The sequence below is a fragment of the Thunnus maccoyii genome, chromosome 20 (genome assembly GCF_910596095.1).
Source record: "Thunnus maccoyii chromosome 20, fThuMac1.1, whole genome shotgun sequence".
Taxonomy (NCBI): domain Eukaryota; kingdom Metazoa; phylum Chordata; class Actinopteri; order Scombriformes; family Scombridae; genus Thunnus; species Thunnus maccoyii.
Window position 1 is genome coordinate 8,299,692 of NC_056552.1, and position 20,143 is coordinate 8,319,834.

The 20,143-nt window shown below is 39.3% G+C and overlaps 1 protein-coding gene and 1 long non-coding RNA gene across 7 annotated transcripts in view; both read right to left on the reverse strand.

Annotated features, from left to right (window-relative positions):
- The window catches only part of sdk2b (sidekick cell adhesion molecule 2b), a 273,376-nt gene that overhangs the window by 139,307 nt on the left and 113,926 nt on the right, over positions 1 to 20,143 (reverse strand). The gene's annotated exons all lie outside the window — the stretch shown is intronic.
- On the reverse strand, positions 847 to 2,005 carry LOC121886638. Its single transcript, XR_006092800.1, has 2 exons — positions 1,846 to 2,005; positions 847 to 1,108 (listed from the first exon to the last, which is right to left on the reverse strand). It is a non-coding gene; the product is annotated as an uncharacterized LOC121886638 (long non-coding RNA).

A 20,143-nucleotide genomic window follows, 5' to 3' on the forward strand; every position in this document is an offset into this window, starting at 1 on the left:
CTGCTGACTTACTCAACCCTGCGCAGGTGATTGTAGTACACTGCGGGTCTCATCGTGTCCGAGGCCAGGCCTTTGTTCACTGTTGCCTATAGGTGGAGTGCACTTTGGCTAACGGTTAGGCTATTGCCAAGATGCTGTTTCTTGTTTGCCTAAACTGCAAACTATTTTAAAAAAATATTTCTGTAAAAAATAACAATTTGGAAATGCCTATGCATACATAAATACATCTGTTATGCCTGTTTGTGTAATCAGGCTACTTATTCCTAAACTGTTTTCATTACACCACAGGTACCACATGATAATCTCCAGTCGACCAGAACAGCAGCCTTACAATCAATCTGGCAAATGAAAAGAAAACTTTGATAGGAGATGGGAACTACTTTAACAGTATATGTTATTATTAAGTTTGACATTTCATTTTGTCATGGTAATGGTTGGTAATTCTTAGTTAAGTAGAGAGCTGACACATTTAGATGTAATTATCTCTATAAGTGTAATAAAATTTAAAGTTCTATAGCACTTTGTCTGTCATGCTTGCTATGTATGAATCCAAATTCATACATATTTAGCTTTGGTAATGTTATGACACATAGTTACAAGTTTTAAGCAGTAAAATGTGATACAAAGCAATTCAATGCAAAAGAGTTTTAAAGCTCCAGTCAGAGAGCTCATGATTCATCTCTGGGTTATTTGAGTGCTGTAATGATGTATCGCACTGCATTGCATTGAAGGGGCTTTTTCGTTGGTGCCAGAAAAAGAGTAGGTACAATATGTATTGTTTTTAGCCAAAACAAGTATTATGAAACATTGGATAACTGTTTTTGACACATAAGGACATCACAAAGATAGGCGCAACCTTTTATTACAATGTAATGCAAAAGAAAATGAAAACGAATGAGTCAAAATTACAAGTACGGGAGAAGTAAAAATAAATCAAATGTTCCGAAAGCTATTTCCATAATGAAAGTGTATGATGTCTGTTGGCATGTCCCTACAACTCTGGCAGATACACTACTCCCTAACTAATGGCAAGGACATCAGAAATGAGGCTGGGGTCCCGGTTCAGGCAGGTCTGCAGGACTTGGCGACAGGTTTCAATGACAGTTTACTGGCAAAGTAAAATAAAAATACAACTTTATAAGGTGACTTTCCCCAGAAAAACAAATTAGTCTGCCAGATAGCTTTTCTTGTAAATGGCAGCAGAATTACTTAAATAAACAACACAAATAGTAACTGCTACAAATGGGTTTAGTTGCCAGTGTATTATGTCCACCTAGCTAAAACTAATACAGTCTAATACAACAGTCCTGCAGTAAATCCTCACTTCATGAAGGTTATAATGTTTTGTTGAAACTGTTTTCAGAGGTGTTAATTCAACTGTATGGTCATTTTGGAGGTTGTAGTTTGTGGTACTGCTGAACACAGAGAAGTGTATCCTGTTATTTAGCCTAAGCTCATTGATGTAAGGGGGTGGACACAATATTAAAAATCCCTGTCAGTATAGTACAATACATTTCAACAGTAGTACAATCTGTAGCCTCCAAAATGATCATACATTTAAAAAAAAAAAAAACACTGAAAAAGTTTAAACAAAAACTGGACATTACCACCTCCTTAAATGGAGGGTGTGTTTACAGGACTGTTGTATTAGATTGTTAGTTTTAGCTTGGCGACCTAATACACTGGCAACAGAGCGCGTAACTTTATTAGATGTTATTGCATTGCAATCTATGCATTGCCATCACTGTAATGCTAAACGTAACACTAACTAGTTTTTTCAAAATGTAGGCTCCACTACAATCTATCATTTCATACTGTGGTAACTGTAAAATATGCAGTTCTTACCAGGGAGGAGGACGTTTTGTATGAACGCTGTTAAACCCATCAGAAGAGCTTCGTTACTTCTAGTCCCCAGAGGGAAATCAATACCGTGGCTGGTGCTTTAACGAGGACGCAGGTGAAGGTGAAGCTGATTCCATAGGAGTCTCATGCTTCAGCTACCTCTACAGCTAGAAGATGCATGAACCTTTAACAAGTTAAAATTAATACTCAATATTTAAAGCTACGTTCATTCATATTTTTACTTTATAAATGGATTAAATGACTATGTGGATTTTAAAAGGGGTTGCTTGTAGTGACAAACTGACAGAATTATCTACAGTTCCCTTCAGCTCTATGGAGCGTTTTAGTGTCTTTCAGCCCATTGTTTTTATTTACAGCACTCAACTTTTGGCTCACTCTCACCTATCACTCTTATCAACCTTATTTTTAGCAGCAGCAGCAGGCAGATTTTCATAAAAAAGTAATTTTTTTTTTTGTATGCTACTTGCCCAAAACCAAACAGCAGACAGGAAAAGTTAGCAACTAATTTATGCTAATGAGCAAGATATTTTTTTCTCAGGAGTGGAGACCATAACAGAGATAAAAGGAGATATATTGGACTATATTGGACTTATGTTTATCAGGCTGCTCTAAATTAAGGCTAATGTTGCCCCTTGTCTGCTGGATGCATAATAATGTTTGCCACAAAAACATTAGAAAGTGACAATATATCAGTGTTGCGTTTACAATTTGTTCTTTGTTATCTTCTGAGATATTAGAGAGTTTTACCACTTCAAGCTCTTAGAATGAAGCAATCCGAGAAGGGAACATCACTTTTTGGTGGAACTGCTCACAGCACAGTGACATATGCAATCTGTGGCAAGCAGTAACAAGTAGGCTTTGATTGGAACCAGAGGCAGGTCAGTGGTGTCAAAAGCCATTCTGGGAAGTGACTAACTGAACCAGAAGTAGATGAGACACTTTGAGAAAAAGTGGCCGCAACAAAAGGTTAATTTCAACATTTCATCAGAAAAAAAAAAAAAAAGAAAAATCACTTGAAATGTATTGAACATCATAGATTGAAGGTGCACTACACAATAAAATGAGAGTATCTGAGAGTGCACTTTTCTATTCAGGTGTACAGGTAGGCAGTTATGGCACTTTGGATAAAGGCTTCAAATAAATGTACTGTATGGCTTGTCGCCTCCCAGTCTTTGCATTCGCACTGAAGTTCGCAGACTGCTGGGCTGGCATTTTATCAGCATCATGCACTCGCTGCTTTTATGTGAATTATTGAATTTTTTTTCTTATTTCCTGTGTGTGAACAAGTCAAGAGAGCTAACTCAGCAAAGGTATGTGCAGTACGTGACCCCCAGTTTGATTGAAGACTTCTTTTTTTTTTAAACATTGGGGGGAGGTGGGGAGAGAGACGAAAGGTCTTTGCCTAAGATACCAATTTGCTTCCAGTGAAATGTCTTCATGTCTACACAGCAATGCCCTTGACCATTCTATACAATAGTCAGGGGTCTGGGGTAAATACAGTTGTGGTCATACAGCAAAGAGAGCAAATGAAAGGGTTGATAGAGAGGTGAGTGAACACCTCAGAGGGAAGATAGAGGAAAGTGAGGGAGATGAAACTGAGACAGGAAACAAGAGGTCAAAAGCTCTGATAACTATTTGTGTGCCTTAGTTGTTAAGCTGCTGGCTCAACTTGCTAAAGAGCAAATATTCATTATCATCCCAGTCATTCATCACCCTGTTTGTCTGTGTGACTATTTTTGCAGGTGTGGGTGGCTTGATGTATCAACAATGCAGGCATAAATAAGCTGGCATCTGGATCTTGCAGAACTAATTCATTACAGTAGAGGAAGTAGGTCACTGGAGTTATCACCCCGAAACCCAGCATTCAAAGATAGAAAATCAGAGAAGAAATAACAATGTGTTGATTACCTGTTAGCATATCCATCGATGAGAGGCAGCAGCAGGAAGAGAGAGAAAGAAAACAGTGTTAGAATATTAGGAACATCTCTATTTATTAGATTAAAACTGATAAATCTGAAAACGATGTAGATTCTCACACCAAAATCAACTATCTTTTCTTTCTAAGTCTTAATCTCCTACCAGCAATCATTCCATAGGAATAAGTATCACTGGATATCTCATTTTGCAAATGTCTTTGGTTCCAAGACAAAAGAAAGACAATAGCAGCTCGCTTTCCGTTGGCTCTATTTATGCAGCGTTTCATCTCAGTGTGAGTCCAGTGTTGGTTCCCTGTGTGCCATAAAGACTGGCAAAGGACCACATTAGTTTGAAACATTACAGGAATAAAACTCCGACCAGTACTCAGTTAGGCAATATTCTTTGTTTTAAATTTAGAATAATTACAGCCTGTAAAGTCTCCAAAGTTGTGATTCATGGGCAACAATTTCTTGGGATGCACTAAACTGGCTTCATCTTGGTGGGGATTTGGCACCAGCGCTCAAACACGACAACATGACTGTGAATAGAATCAAAATAAAGTATGATGATCACAGGCATCATAATATTGTCCCTATAGCTTTGAGGTAAGCGTATATTATTCATGACAAATACATACATGGGTTGTACATTAACAACCTGTGTGTTCTTATCCTATGAACAGCATTATCATCGTTATCATTTTCACAGCACCATGTACTCTGATGATACATCCGACCTATTCTGTGCAGTAAAGCTCGTTTGGTTCTAATAAAGACATTACTGAAAAAGAGCTGTACTTTGTCCACAGGTTTCATAGCTTAGCAGACCTTGAAATGGAAGACACTGATATTTCAATAGCCACTTACTGTGTTCCAGACCAATAAAGTGTAAAACAGCATATCAAGTGAAGACTGCAACACTTTCGACCACCTCACACATGCAGCCAAATAAGGAAATTAACTTTTAAATTCTGCCTCCTGAGTTTCAAGGCAACGAAATAGAATATAACTAAGAGATCTAAAGACTAAAACCACCTAGAGGCAAAATTTACTGGTGTGCCTGGCTACCACAGTTCTAATATTTAAATGTACTCTGTCATTGTCTTCACAAATGAATATCTAAAGTCATGAAATGAGTTTGTTTAATCACCACCTGTGAACTTTGCATATTTGGGTGGTGTGATATTATTATAAAAACGACATTCATCAAATAATGAGATAACTCATGTTATTTAAACTACCAAAGTAGCCTAAATACCACAAATGGACAGTAATGAGCCGTGATAACATCAATACACAACTACCATACTTATGGGTGAATTAATGTTGCAACAAAATCGATATGACGAAGTCAAGCGCACAATTTCACCTAATCAGTTATTAATTTAGGCATTTCACCAATGTGTGAATAAGAGGACATCATAAAGAAACTTGAGGTAACTATTAAAGCTTTTTTTTTTTATTCATAACATTATAATGTAAACATATATTTCTCTTATGGTGTTCTGTTCATGAAAACAGAGGAAAGCAACAGGCAAATTAGACTAAAGAGCCTATAAACAATAAACGGTAACACGACAAAACAAAAATGAATGAATAATCAATTAACTAAAAATAAGTTTTACACACAGAGATAGTTTGTGAGTCAGCTGCATTTGAACACCACATGTCCCTCAAACACACTCTGAGCAGACATTCAGCGCCGTGACAGTGAATTCTCCATAGACGGCCTTCCTGCATTTCAGCCACTTGGTGCAGGTCATTCTCCTCTGTTCTTTTCATAATTTATATGTGACTTGATGTAGCTGTCAGATCACACACTCCAACCATTGCCTAGCAACGTACGACGTTTAAACCTGAACCACATGAAAATAAAAGCATTTCATATACAGTAAATTATAGGTTATAGGTATAAATGCCTGTGTTTTTGATCTGGATTCATCTTCACGATTTTTAACAATAAGGGGTGCTTCACAATATTATTTTAGGAGAAGTCAAAGACTGAGGTACATGAATATTTTATTAAAACATAGTAACATGCAATTGAAAAACCGCCACAGGGTAATTACCCCGTTCTAGTGTTACAGCAAATCAATTCTTTGTTCCTTCTGCATTGTCTCTTCATGATTCTTTCCCTCTCTTGTCCCTCATTGTCTCTCCTTCTATCCTGGAGAGTTAGGAGGTGTCACAGATTAGCCAGATAATCGCTGATCTCTTCAGATGCAAAAAAAAAAGTTAATCTAACTCCTCTATAGCGTTTGTCTTAGAGTTCTGCATTGTGGAAAACGGTTGAAAATTGGCTTTCCCAGGTCGAACTGTCCCCTTCATAGATCACCGAGATGTCCTCCAGATAGCCGGCCCACATCCACTGCCAAGGCAGCGTGCCCAAATAACTCTCCTTGATAGCTCCCTTTCTCTCCCTCCACTATCAGGAACCAGCAAAGCTAATATCAGATTGAATTCCTTGTATGCTGGCAACACCCTACACTGACATGTATTATCTGAGGACAAAAGAATATATTCTTAAAGTGTGAAGATGTGAGCTTTAATGATAATAGCGCTGATAACTGATGGAACTGATTTGAAAATCTATTTTGATAATTGATTAATAAAATCTATATCACAAATGCTAAATATTTGTTGCTTCCAGCTTTTCAGATGTGAGAATTTGAAAATCTTCAGGTTTTGGATAGTTGGTCAGACAAAATAAGCTATTTTACAACATGACCTTGGGATTTTGATATTTCCTTACACTTTATGTAATACACTTTGTGTAATAAATAAAAATAATTGATGGCAAGTTAATGACAATTGTGTTGCCCTACAATAAGTAAGCTAGACAAGCATTGATGAGAAAAAAGGAAAAAAAAGAAGCTTGAGTTAGTTTATACAGTAGGTGGAGAGCTGTGTTTTTCAGTCTCTTTCTTATCTGTCGTTTCTACTTCTGTTTCCCTCCCTGTACACTGGCCTTTACACACACACATACACTTTTTCCAGTCATTATTATCTTCCCAGACCTACTACTTGCAAGTGTTGTGAATTATCTTTGGAGCAGCTTTAGATGAGGTGGTGTATTTTTTTTTTTTTTCTTCTTCTTTGCTCTCCTGACTCTGTCGGGACATTCTCTTTCTGGCAACTAGCCAACCTGTGTATATGTGTGTCTGTATGGCTAAATGTGTGTGTGTGTTGTGTGTGTGTGTGTGTGTGTGCCTGTCCTGCCTGTGCAGCCATGGGGGACGGATGTAGCAGCTCTCCGCTAACTGATAACAAACCAATCTAGCACCACGGACAGAAGGACAAACATGAGGACCAGAGAACAAAGAACAGAGGACAAGTACGGAGACTGACAAGGAAAGAAGGGAAGGGAAGAGTATTGAGAACAATTGACATCAGTCTCTTCAGACTTCTCTTTTTCCTATCTGCTTTCTGAAAGTCTAACAGTCTGATAGGACAGAAGAGTGACCCATGTCTATTCCGCTTGTCTGATTCCTTTCTCCTACTGTTTAGCTCTCTCTCTGTCCAATTTTCTTTCAGCTTCTCTGATGGCCTTCCTTTTTCCTCTCTCTCTCTCTCTCTCTCTCTCTCTCTCTCTCTCTCTCTCGCTCTCTGCTTATTCTTTCCCTTAGTCTCCCTTGAAGGACAATTGGTCTCATTCAATATGAGGAACTGGAGGCAAATCAAACTTTGCTGCATAAGTGGGTACGGTGGAGTGGGTGAGGGAGGGTGAGATGCAGTGGGAATTGAAATCGACTGGCACTCAATGTCAGAATGCCAATCGGGATCAGTGTCATACTGTATAGGAATTGAAAGCTGCTTTAATAAGGGCACAACTCTATTCAACTATCTAGATGACTCACATTCGCTCACGTTGAAACGCACCCCTGCAAGAATAAACGCTCACATGGATGCAGGGAAACATACAAGAACAAACATCCAAACACACATACACATTGCTGCACACTCTACGGCGTCAGATTAAAGACCACGACTTCAGAAGCGTGGCCTTTAGATGACACACTGTGTGAACTGTGACTGTTTGCTGACATGCAGAACAGAGGGGTGTGTGTGTGTAATTGACCAGTTATAGGCACTGTGAGAGGTTAATTGAGGCATTCCCTCTTGTAAAGGTGGGGGAGTTTCAATTAATGTTGTGAAGGTTGCCATCAGAGCCGAAGCCGCAGGAACATCAAGTCCATTAAAGGTGTAATTAACAGTGGCATTCTTGTGCAACACATAGGCCGGCTTCTGATAGAATTCATTATGCCCAGTATCTACAAAAAGCAAGGGCTATATGTAGTATCTGGGCGATAAATGAGGCTATAGTTTGCTACTGTATACTACTGTGTGTACACATACATACTGCCTCTACAGTACAGTTTGCAGATTCTACAGCTGGTTGTCATAATGCAGTTGTTTTTGAGAAAACTGTCAAGTACTGAACTGAATGTTTATTCTTTGATCAGATATTTCATGATTTTGACAATGTTCCTGTACAGCTGCTGTGTGTTAGAGAAAATTAAAAACTGATGCATTTGACAAGTTTTGCTTTTTTTTTTTTTTAAATAGAAAAAGGCTTTGTGCTTCATTTTAGGATGGCAGTGTTGGTTCACTACTCTGGTTCATACTGAAATATCTCAATAACTACTAAACAGGTTGGTTCCTAGATGCATATGAACCATATGATGAATCACTGGTGATCCCTCTCAAGCAAGAGTTTGACACATTTGGCTTTTACTGAAATATCTCAATTAATGCTGTATGATTTGCCTTGAATTTTGTACAGGTATCCATGGTGCCTAGAGGATGTACCCATGTGACTTTGGTGATCCCCTGACTTAAAAAGAAAAAGTTGTCCTATGATATATCTCAACATGATTTGGTACAACATGTTGTACAGACATTCATGGTGCCCAGAGGATGAATCCTAATAACCTTTGTGATTCCCTAGCACCACATTTCAGTTGACATTTGTGGTTTTCAATGAAATGTCTTGACAACTAGTGGATGAATTGTCATTAAACAGACATTCATGTTCCTTTAAGGATGAATTAGAATCAGTTTGATACTTTGCTTTATGACCAAATACCTTAAAAATGATTACATTCCCATCATCCTCAGTGGTAGTTTGTGTTAAGTGCCAATTATAAAATGTTATTATCTTAACATGCTAAACTAAGACTTGTTAACATTTAGCTCAAAGCATGCTAGCATGGCTGTAGCCTCTTAGTCTTGTTTATATATTGTAGATATACTGTAGGTATCAATTGCATAACCTTATTCTTTTGTTAAAATTAGAGACATCTTAATATTATTATTTAACATAATTATCTCAGGTATGTCATACAATCCACCACTCACTAACATTTATATGATAATTACATTTTCAGCTCAGTTGATTTCTTGCAGCCACTTCAACTGCAATAGTGCACAACTAAGCTGCAACAAGTAATGGCATAAGTAAGATTCTCCCTTTGGCCAACTATAAAGGAGCCAAAGGTTACCTTCTACGAAGAAATATAACTACGTTTCATGCACTAAGTGACTTGTCTCTATAAAGAGTTATGTATCTACAATTCCCCTTTTATGGGCTGGGATTTGGTGAGGTGGGAAATGTGGCTTCAAAGGAGAGGGGGGTCACTCACATCACACTGTGCTATTGCTCTTAGATGACACTGCAGAGCTGCTATTGGTCATGGCCATAGTGTCTGATCATGTCAGTCCAGAGTAAAATGACTCCCTGAAGGTAAAACCACTTACAGAGGCCGGGACGATTAGGCTTCATTTTATAGTACTGTTCCATGGTGTGGCTGCCTGGCCCCCGACCAGATTTACTCTGCCTGGGGGAGGGAAATAAACTCTATATGTCTATATGATGGCTGAAAGAAGTAATGAAATGGCAGTCCCATGAGAGGCACAAATTCACATACTGTAGGTATTCCCAAGTGTTACAGTCTGAATCAAAGGCTCCTGTCTGGCAGGCATAGCTCAGAACACTGTCAGCCTGACTAAAGATTTTCACAAGCCATAGCTGGTGGAAATTCTTAAGACATCTGAAAGAAAACCTGAAGGGGAGCAGGCAGAAGAATTCAACATGGAGACAGAAGAAAGATTTCATCTTTCGTGCAATGTCTATTTTGATTCACAGTTAAAACGGATACAAAAGATACAAAAATCAGATTAACTGTGTGGGTTTGGTTAATAGCATGGCTGCCACTTAAGTGCATTGTAGTGTTAATTTTGTCAGTAATTTTTTTTTAATTTCTTTTTTGGTCTTGGTCTTAGTCCTGTGCCAAATGTCCTTGTTAGTTTTTAATCATATTTAGTCCACCTCATCCTGTTTTTTTTTAAGTCTAAGTTTTAGTTGACTAAAAGTCTGGGCATCTTTGTCTCATCTTCACCAAAGAAAACCATAGTCATCAGATTATACTAAACATTTCAGTCAATCTAGTCTAGCCAAAACCAATAATCTTTGTCATTTTAGTCAAATGTATTTCTCATTAGATTTTATCTTATCATTATCTGATAAAAAAAAGACAGGTTGAATGATTAAGAATTCAGCTTTGCAGTGTCTGGTCTGATGTTATCAATTTAAGGAATTCATCCAGACATGGAACATGTTCTGATTTGCATATTTATTTTTAACCAACACGATTCAACAACTGGGTTTCCCATTAATGTATTAAACTGTGGCGGGGCGCCACTACAGTTTATTTTGCCCCACTACAGTTTCACATTGGCATCCCTACACAGGATTTCCGCCAGTGTATTGCAAGCCAGACAGCCCACCAGGCCTGAGTTGACCCCCCGCTGAGCCTAAGCATCTGGGATTTTTTTTCAATGTATTTTAAGATGTTTTCTAAACTAAAATGTGTTATACAAGTAGTGTAGTTCCTTTAAGGAATAGCTCAGTGCATAGTGGAGAGAGAGAGAGAGAGAGAGAGAGAGAGAGAGAGAGAGAGAGAGAGAGAGAGAGAGAGAGAGAGAGAGAGAGAGAGAGAGAGAGAGAGCATGTGTGTGACGATGAGGGTGGCGATGAAGCAGAGAGTATGAAGTTAGCAGTAAAGCTTTTTTCACTTTTTTGGTGGAAAACCTGCCCTGACACACACACACAGTCATGTTTCCATCACTTCAGAGGACATTACGTTGACTTAAATTCATTTCCTGGAGACTTATCCTAACCTTAGTCATAACCACCACATGTGTAACCCTAACCCTTACCCTAACCTTCACCAGTACCATACATTTAAAGATTTACCCATAGAATACAGTAAATACTGAACCATCTTTTTTCTTTTTGTATAATTATCTCTGCAGATTTAAAGCACTGTACCTAAATCCAAACGTTGAAACGTCAGTCCTCAAGCAAATTCTAGACATCAATTTTACCCACCATACTGTAACAGAGTGACATACTTAACCAGGACAGGGAGTGGCAGTGGACCGTGTGCACACTGTGCTCTATATTCCCAGACTCCTATTGATTTTCCTACTCTAATATACCATTTGGTAGCACAGGCTACAGTAATGTGAGCCAGGGACACACTCCACCCAAGCCCCATCCACCATCAGTAATGACTACAATGTTGCACTTTTCAAAGTCTGCCTTGGGGTGAGCAGGGTGATAAAAATGGATCCACATATTGATAGCCAATACCAATGACTGTGTCAGTATGTCACATTCAACTGTAGTTAAAGTTTAGACAACATGGTTGCCTAGAAATGGAGTTTGAGAGCCTCTGCCCTTAAGACCCTAAAACACAGTTTCAGAGGCAGACTCTGATACTGTTGCTCCAATAATAGGTCAATAGTAATCTGATAGAGGAGAGAAGGGTAAGATGATACCATTACAGTGCAGAGATGTGCATATAACTCGATACAGACAAATACAGTAGGTCTATCATTCATTTATACAGATGGAGCCAAAAATTGGTTGGGTATCTCTGGTAAGTAATGACTACTGTCTTTAGATTGGAAGGAAAAAGGTTTATAAAGAACTAAATATCAAACTTATTTTTAATGGTGACATAAAGAACTACAGAAGCCGAGAATGGCTGTGCTTGCAATTATTATTTTTTTAATGCTGTTATCGCAAGATCATGAGTTAATTATTTAATTATCTCGAGAAAATGAACTTTGTTATCTCGAGATAACAAGATAATCAACCCATTATCAGGAGAAAACAAAAGTTTGTTTCCTCTTATTACTTATAATGTTTATCAGAGATCAAGAGTGCCATGCCAGCATACATAAATAGCATCTTGATTACTGCACCAATTGATTTCACCTGAAAATGTCAGATCAAGTAGTACCCATTATTATTAACAGCACCTTTATTAATGACATTTGTGTCACGGCCAAATGGCAAGTCGATTAACTCCTGGTCATAATATGATGGGATGTTTCATGTAGGAGAAGTATTAAACAATACCATTCAAGGATTTTCATTTTATTAGACTTAATGAGAGAAAGGAGAATGGGATGGAGAGAGGGAATAAGAACCAACATATGATGATATGAACCCATGTCCTTCAAAGCCACCTGTAAGCTTCTTGTGCTTGATCTAAATAGTTGAGCTATCCATGTGAGGGAGACATGAAGAGGAGAAGACAGGAATGAACAACTGAGAATGAGCTCCATCCATGATAAAGCTCATGATAAATTATGTGGTTTTCTCAAGAAATTAGCCTTTTGTTAACTCGTGATCTTGAGATAACGGCATTAAAAAAATAATTGCAAGCACGGCCGTTCTCGGCTTCCGTAGACTTCCGTAACTGACTTCTAATTTATATGAATCCTGATTCACTATGTGCTGCACGAACACAAAAAAATGCCACACATACAGTATGCCCAAACACAGTTACAGAGTGAACATGTAGATATGATTAATTCCTTGCTCAAATGAGCTTGAAATTTTCCTTGATTCTCCTATTGTGAACTTAATTATATTTTACAAGGGATGAAATCCTCTGTTAACTATCGTCTTTCTACATGAAGGGAAAATATTTGAACTTCTCCATTCCCCCACCATGCATACCCTATTCTGCATGCGCAGACTTCATCTAATATTTGAAGCTATTACAAATTAATTTCATATAATTTGGAGCTGTGAAGGCTGCACATTCTGGAAGGTGGTGGAACTGATCGGAAATTTTACATTATCATCATCATTGGCCAGGACGGACTGGAATGCGAGACAGTGGAGACTTTTGACCTTGTCCCAAAAAGTAAGTGTATCAGTAAATTGACTGATAAGTAAAGAGCACATTTTGTTAGAGTTAAGATCTTTTTTTAATGAAACAAACCTGAAAGTTGGGTCAGGGTTGTTTCTTTCCCAGAAGGGATTGTAAAAGTACGTGGAAAGGAAGGCACTAACACTAATCACTACCCAGTAAAACCCAAGCCTCTGCTGTCTTTCAGTTTATCATTCCTACTTATTCCTCAACGATGTAACCTTTCCTTTCCCTTTGCCCTTGAAGGTATCAGTGTTGACACCAGTCAGACAATCCTACGCCGACATATTCTGACCATAGGATGCACCTAATAAGTAATAGTCCCTCCATCACTGAAGGCTTAACATTGATTTCCACTTTACATTTGACCAGTGACCCTTTATAGACCAGGTCATACTATATTCCATGAGCTAAGAATGTGATGAATTGTGAATCTGTGCTATGGGTTTATTTACTGTAAATCCCCCTCAAGCCTGAAAGCTGACCTTTGCTTGTCTTAAATCAATGCCTGCGGCGGTGCATAGGGCCTTCAGGGCTGTAAGAGATGGGAATTGACGTTTTCGCTCTGGGTTCGAACCAGAGTGCTCCATATAACCCTGCTGGTATGCTGCTCAGACTTGTGTACAGTTCCAAACCACCATCATAATACATTAGTATTATGACTTAGTAAAGGGCAGAAAACTTAGTAGAGGGCAGCATTTTAACACCATTGCCAGGAAATGTGATTTGACGTATGAAGGAAAAATGTGCGCCACAGTAAACAGAGCTACGTGAGCTTGACTGAACCAGCTGCAAGGACAGAAAAATAAGTATTCCACATTCATTAACCTCCAAGGCAAAAATACTAAGTGGAATCAAGTTGGGATGTTATGTGAGAATCTCCATAATGCTGCCATCATGACATGAATTTTCTTCATGTGAGAGTATATACTGCATTATGACTGCACATGAACCGTACCGCAGTTTGACTGGGGGGCATCTCCTTCAGGTGGACTTGGGTGTGTTTTTTTTGATATGTGCTCTGGGTTCTTGAGCTTCCCTGGATACAGACTAAACTACCAGTGTGAAAGCAATCCAAGCAAAGGGAGACTTAATTCACTAATCACAATGTCGAGCAATGAGGACAACCTTATCATCAGACGAGAATGTCCAGTGTAATTAATAGGGGTACTGGGCTGGGCAAAGGATAAACCCCTCACTATGAATGTGCTCTGTGCTGCCTCACATGCTCTGCTCTACAGTATTTTGATTCAGTTTATTGTTGCAGAATGACATTGTGTTTTGCTATTACATTGTTTTGTACTGGATTTTCGTGTTTTATTTCATAGCATTGCATCGATTTATATTATGTTGTTTTATACATTACTGCGCCGCATTGTGTTTGGCTGTAATATGTTATGTGTTGTGCTGCTGTGCCTTGAGAGGCGCTGTGTATTGTCTTGATGTTTTAAACTGTGTTGTCTAGCACGGCACAGTGTTCCATTACATATCATTGCATTGCACTGTCACCAGGCAGGTGTATAAAGGCCTGAAGGATTACACTCATCCACAGAGGAGGTGCCAGAAGTGGGCCTCCAGGACACAGGGCTTTGGGCTAATCTGGTTATACAACAACACTATTGTTTGTCACAGAGTTGTTTAAGTGCCGCATGCTTATAGAGGTATTAGTGACATCATCGCAAGCTGTCCAGTGTTCACAGGATTACAGCTTGTTTATGTTGATGAAAGTAAATACAACTCGGCTAAATGTTGTGTAATTGCAAAAACATGGTAACAAGGCAACAGTAAAACACATACAAATTTCTTATTAGCTAGATAGCTAGGCAGCTAGATAGATAGACATTGCAGAAAGCACACACATCCAATACACACATATACCCCTTAGACATACACACATATACAGCTTCATCCACCAATCACTAATTAATTGGATGAAAAAGCAAGGCGTATTGATTTTCCAATGACACGGACTCAGGGTTTCAAGATCACAGTACAGGCAGAACTCTCTGTGTGTGTGAGCGTGTGTGAGTGTGTGTGTGTGTACTCAGGGTGAGTGTGAGTATACGTGTGCATGTTTGTTTGTGTATGCACATCGGTGTGTACAGTATACCGTGCTATCTGGGACAACGACTGTTCATGCCCATGTTTGGGCTCTTGGAAAGCAGGCCTCTACAGTGCAGTGAATGTCATGTCTATAAAATGACCCCCCTCAGACACACATGCACAAGTTTCAGGAGCGATGTCATCCATTCTCCCTGTTGTACAAAGCAGATCGTTCCACTCTGAGAGCTGAAGTGGCGGGGAGGTCTAGCCAGTGAGGTATTTTAATGAGATTCCATGACGTTTGCTTTCAAACTGGCTCACTCTTATCGTTCTCTGGCAAACAAGTGATGTGGGATAAAGTAAAAATGTACCCTGGAAATCAGAGTCATGTGTGCCATTCACACATCCTGAAACAATCATACTTGCTCTAATCATACTCTTATGCTATAGTTAAAGAATTTTTTTGTGTCTCTCATTTGTGACCTGGAACACAACATAGTTGTGATTGAAACTGTTCTCAACAGTTTGTATATTGCAATGTTGTTTGCACTCAATATTATGTTAATGTGGTCTTCAGTGTAATTGATTTTTGTTGTATATTTTGCCAAAATAAAGGCTGGGATGAACAGATTTTAAAGTAGGAGGTCAGGATAAAAGGTTGGGTGTACAAAGTGTGTAACTTTAACACTGGAGCCTGAAGTCTACTTTCCTCTGCTATGCCAACAGTCAAATGTGGTTTCTTTTAACCATAAAGAGTGATCTTTCCTACACTTAGACCAAGTAGTTTTGGTTGCCTAAACCTACTTGAACCTTAACCAGAGATAACAAAAAAGAAACTGCTCATGAGTCATCTTGGAAGGTATTGATCAACAAACTATGTAGTCATGGGTATGAAGACGTGTGCCCAGATTGCAGGAAACAGCCCATTTAACTTCTACTGTATGCTACCATTCATTTTCTCCTCTATGGAAGTATGGAAGTAGGTTAGTATGTGGTAAAGGGAACAGGTCCAGTGCAGACAGAACCAGTGTGGCTGTAAAAACAGGAATTTTTACAGTGTTAGCTAAAGCTGTAGCCCATCCTGGATCAGAAATTTATATAGTAAGACTTTGCCAGGCCAAGCAGAACCCTCTGGGTGAAGGGCTTCACCATACTATCTCTGAATTAGGTGTGAATAATAAAGAAATGTATGTTAGCATGAATATGTGTGGGGTGGTGTGTGTAGCGTATATTTCCCGGTGGGCCTGTGAGTGAGTCTCCAGAGAGTGGGGTTAAGCAGGGGGAAAAAAAAGCAATAGAGGACAGGGAGGTAGTGAGAGAAAGAAATCTGACTTGTGGCTGGCTGTGAGACACAAAGCCCTTAATTACACTGTACAGGCATCACAGGAATAGCAGTCCGCCTGGCTGTAATGGGATCCAGATGAGGGAATTACACCATTTCCTGACAAAATGGCTTCAAGATGGGGGACAGCGCTACCGTCCTGACTTCTAATACAGCCAATAGGAATCAAAAAACTTCAATTTGCAGGGGGAGCCGGATGGGGGGGCTGCAACACAGTAGGGGGCAATGTGTGTGTGTGTGTGTGCGCACAGTACAGTACCCATGTTGGTGTGCTCAGGATAAGGTCGAATGATTTGCGGTAAATATGTAACTGCCATTTGAATTGTCATCATGTTCTATGAGGTTAACTCCAGGTCTGTATTTCTGGTCTAACATAGTATTAAACAAGATACAAGATATCTGTCTGAAAATGTGGTGCTTCTGTCTCAACAAATCCACCTTTGCTAAGTATAAATACTACAGTTACTGGCATGCAGAGAGCATAATAACTAGATAACTGCTGAGAATTTTACTTTGTAGTTTGTCCATCTCCCTGAATCAACATTAGCCTCACCTGGCTAAATGTACAGATGACAAGTGTCACTAAAACCATAAAATCATAGGTCACAAGCTAAAACTTTTGCCTTTTACACCTTGTAAAGACATTGTTGTATAATGCAAGTTATAATAAAAATTGTGTGGTTCTTGCAATTTCAAAATTGCACCCATCTATTTGCTATTTTGATATAAAAGCAATTAATTTCAGCCCTAGCTCAGGCACATGTGCAAATATGTGTGCATTTGAGGTTTTGTGTCCCTGTTTTTATGCCTGTTTGTTTGCATTGTGTGCTTTGCCAGGGCTCTGTGGGCTGCCTGTGTGCCAGATACAGTATCAGTTGCTGGCCCAGCGCTGTTTCTTATTTAAGGCTATGACCGAGCGCCAGAAATATGCTTCTCAATACAGTGAATCTATTATGGCCAGAATGATGTAACAACAGAAACATGTGATTTTTTTTATGAATGTGAGACTTTGATCTCAGAAAACAAAGCAGGCGTGATGACACCAGTGACCACTGAAAGAGCGAGTGAGAAGAAAGAGAAAGAGCAATATCTTGACGAGTGTTGTGTTATTGTTGCAATAACAGAGAAAACACCACTCAGCTTCATTGTTTTCTCTACCATCGCCATCTCTCACAGCCTCTAACACTCTTTTATTGAATCAAATTTGCCACAAGCCTCCTCTTTACACTCTATCCATCCACACTCCTGTATTCCCCTTCTTTCCCTGCTTTCTTGTTGTCCCTAACACGTTTTGTCAGGTGACATTTACAGCGAGAAACGCAGATGTTACCGAAGTGCAGTTCCTGTGTGAAATTCAGCTTTTTATGTGATGAATCACACTTTAAAGGAAGATTTTTTTTTTTTGCCTGTGCACCTTTCTTACGTTCTTCTATCTCTCCCAGGTTTGTGTGAGTGATGAGAATAAATAGTGGGACAGAAGAGAGAGAAGAAAAACACACCGGGGACTATTTTATCTTCGAAGTTTCACTCTTTCAAACTCATATTCGTTCTCCTTCCAGGTGCAGTTACGCCTTATCCCTTGACATCTTGTTCAAGCCTTTGTTCTTCACCAATCTTTCCAGCAATGGTCTCTTGATGATGTAAAAGCTAGGCATATGGCTTTTAAAACATGGCAGATAACTGAGGGGAATAACTGTGGATTGTTATGATGCAACAGTCTTAGACTGGACACCCTGGGTTGATTTAAACAAAAAGGTAACAACAGAAGTGAATGTGGGGATGTGGGGGGTTGGGGTGTGGCGGGCATTAAGAAAGGAAGTAGTGGGGAGAGACCGAGACAAAGTGTGACACAGACAGACTGTGCCAGAAAATACTGCATGCCGAGCACCAAAGAGAAACAGAAAAAACACAAAAAAGCAAGGGCAGCGGCAGAGAAGTTTATAGAAAAGGAAAAGAGACAAAGAAAGAGAAAGAGGGTGGGAGGTATTAGAGGCAGAGTCCAACTCTCTGGAGGGGGGCGACGGCATTAAATAAGTGATAAATATTCAACAGAAGGCAAGCAGGCACTCTGGAGACACCTTGACAGCCCAAACAAATACTTAGTGAGCGCACTTTAGCAACCATACTAACATGTACCAGAATACACAACAGTCCCCAGTCGATTTTACTGACAGCAGACAACACAGGCAGAATGGGACTAGGGAAGATGCAGGTGATGAAAAAGAAGGATGTGGTGGTCGGCAAGGGAGAGATGGGAGGAGGAGGTGGAGACTGCAGGCACAGCACTGGGGAGAGCTTGTTTGTAAGAACTGACAATTTTTATCAGAGATCATGTGTTTGGTCATGTGTGTCTGTGTGTCCATGTGTGATTTTATGACTGTACGCTCAAGGACCTCTCGGTGTTGCAGTGATTCACTATTGTTGGAAAAGCTATTTTATAATGCGTTTTATACCGCCATTGACTGCTGACTTCTCACTTGTCTTAACCAGCCGGTAGGGGCTGCAAATGATCAACAACTGCAGCAAAAGGCATTTCTGGCAATCGGCTAGGCTAAAAACAAGTCTGTTGCAGGCCATATTTTGGCCTTTGTTGTGGCTCAAAAACTGACATCCATAAAAAAGTTTGGTCTCATCTTGAACTGGAGCATCTGCAGATTAATTCCTTACCCGATATGTAATGATCCACTGAAGTTAAGCATGATAAGAGATTAATAAATCCCTGTTTTTGCTGGTTTCACCACCTTCTTGATTGCAAGGGAGCTGGGAGGGACAACTGAATGAGATTCAGCTCTTCTTTGTTTGGGAGGGGAGAGGGAGGTAGGGGGGAGTTTTAATTTGTGTAGTGTGTTAAACCCCTTAACATTCCTTTAAATTCCTGTAAAATTAGTCTAAAATGCCTATCCAAGGCATACCTAAAGTAAATTGAAAGCTGTTCCTGAAACATAAGGAGTAAGTGTTACTGGCATTGAGTAATGCATTCATTGAAGTGTGAACACACTGTATAAGGTTTTTATTTTTGCCTGAATATTTTTTTGCAAACAGATGCCTGCAGATGACCTATAACTGAGACTTATTATCCGGAAAACACAACGGGACCAGAGCATCAAGCCTTACCTAGTCCAATTTCAAATTTAATACCAATACCACAGAAAATGAATATTTTACACGTTTTTCTGAGGGTATTTCCAGGCGTCTTCCAAAAAAAGGCCATTTGGAGACACCTAATAACCCCTGCTTCAGAGTAACTGAAGCATAAACACATTATAATCTTTGTTCCCTTGTTGAAACTAAACTCTGTGCATATAAAAGAGTCAAAAGAAACGCTGTGGTGGAAAAGCAGTTCATATAAAAAGTAAATCACAGCAAACTATTTATATTCACATAATTTCCATGTTGTAACTTTATATTATCCACTAAAGCGTCATATCATCATTTTCGGAATTTAATTGGCTATTTGAAGCAGCAGTCATTGGCAGACTCTGTTCCTTTTTGCTTGGTCTTTACATGAAAGAAGAGGGGCACGCACCTCCTTTCAACGTGGATTCTCGTTGGCTATTGTAGGCTGTGGACAGGACATGGAAGCTCCTATTGGGTCAACTGAGGTGTCAATTGAAACATCAGATTGTAGTCACTATTTTGATACCAAGATGTTGCTAATGTTTATATGCTAGCGTGAGTTATGATGGAAAATACGTGGGAAGACATGTGCCAAATGACGAATTTGAAATGATCTAACAGCTGTGGATATT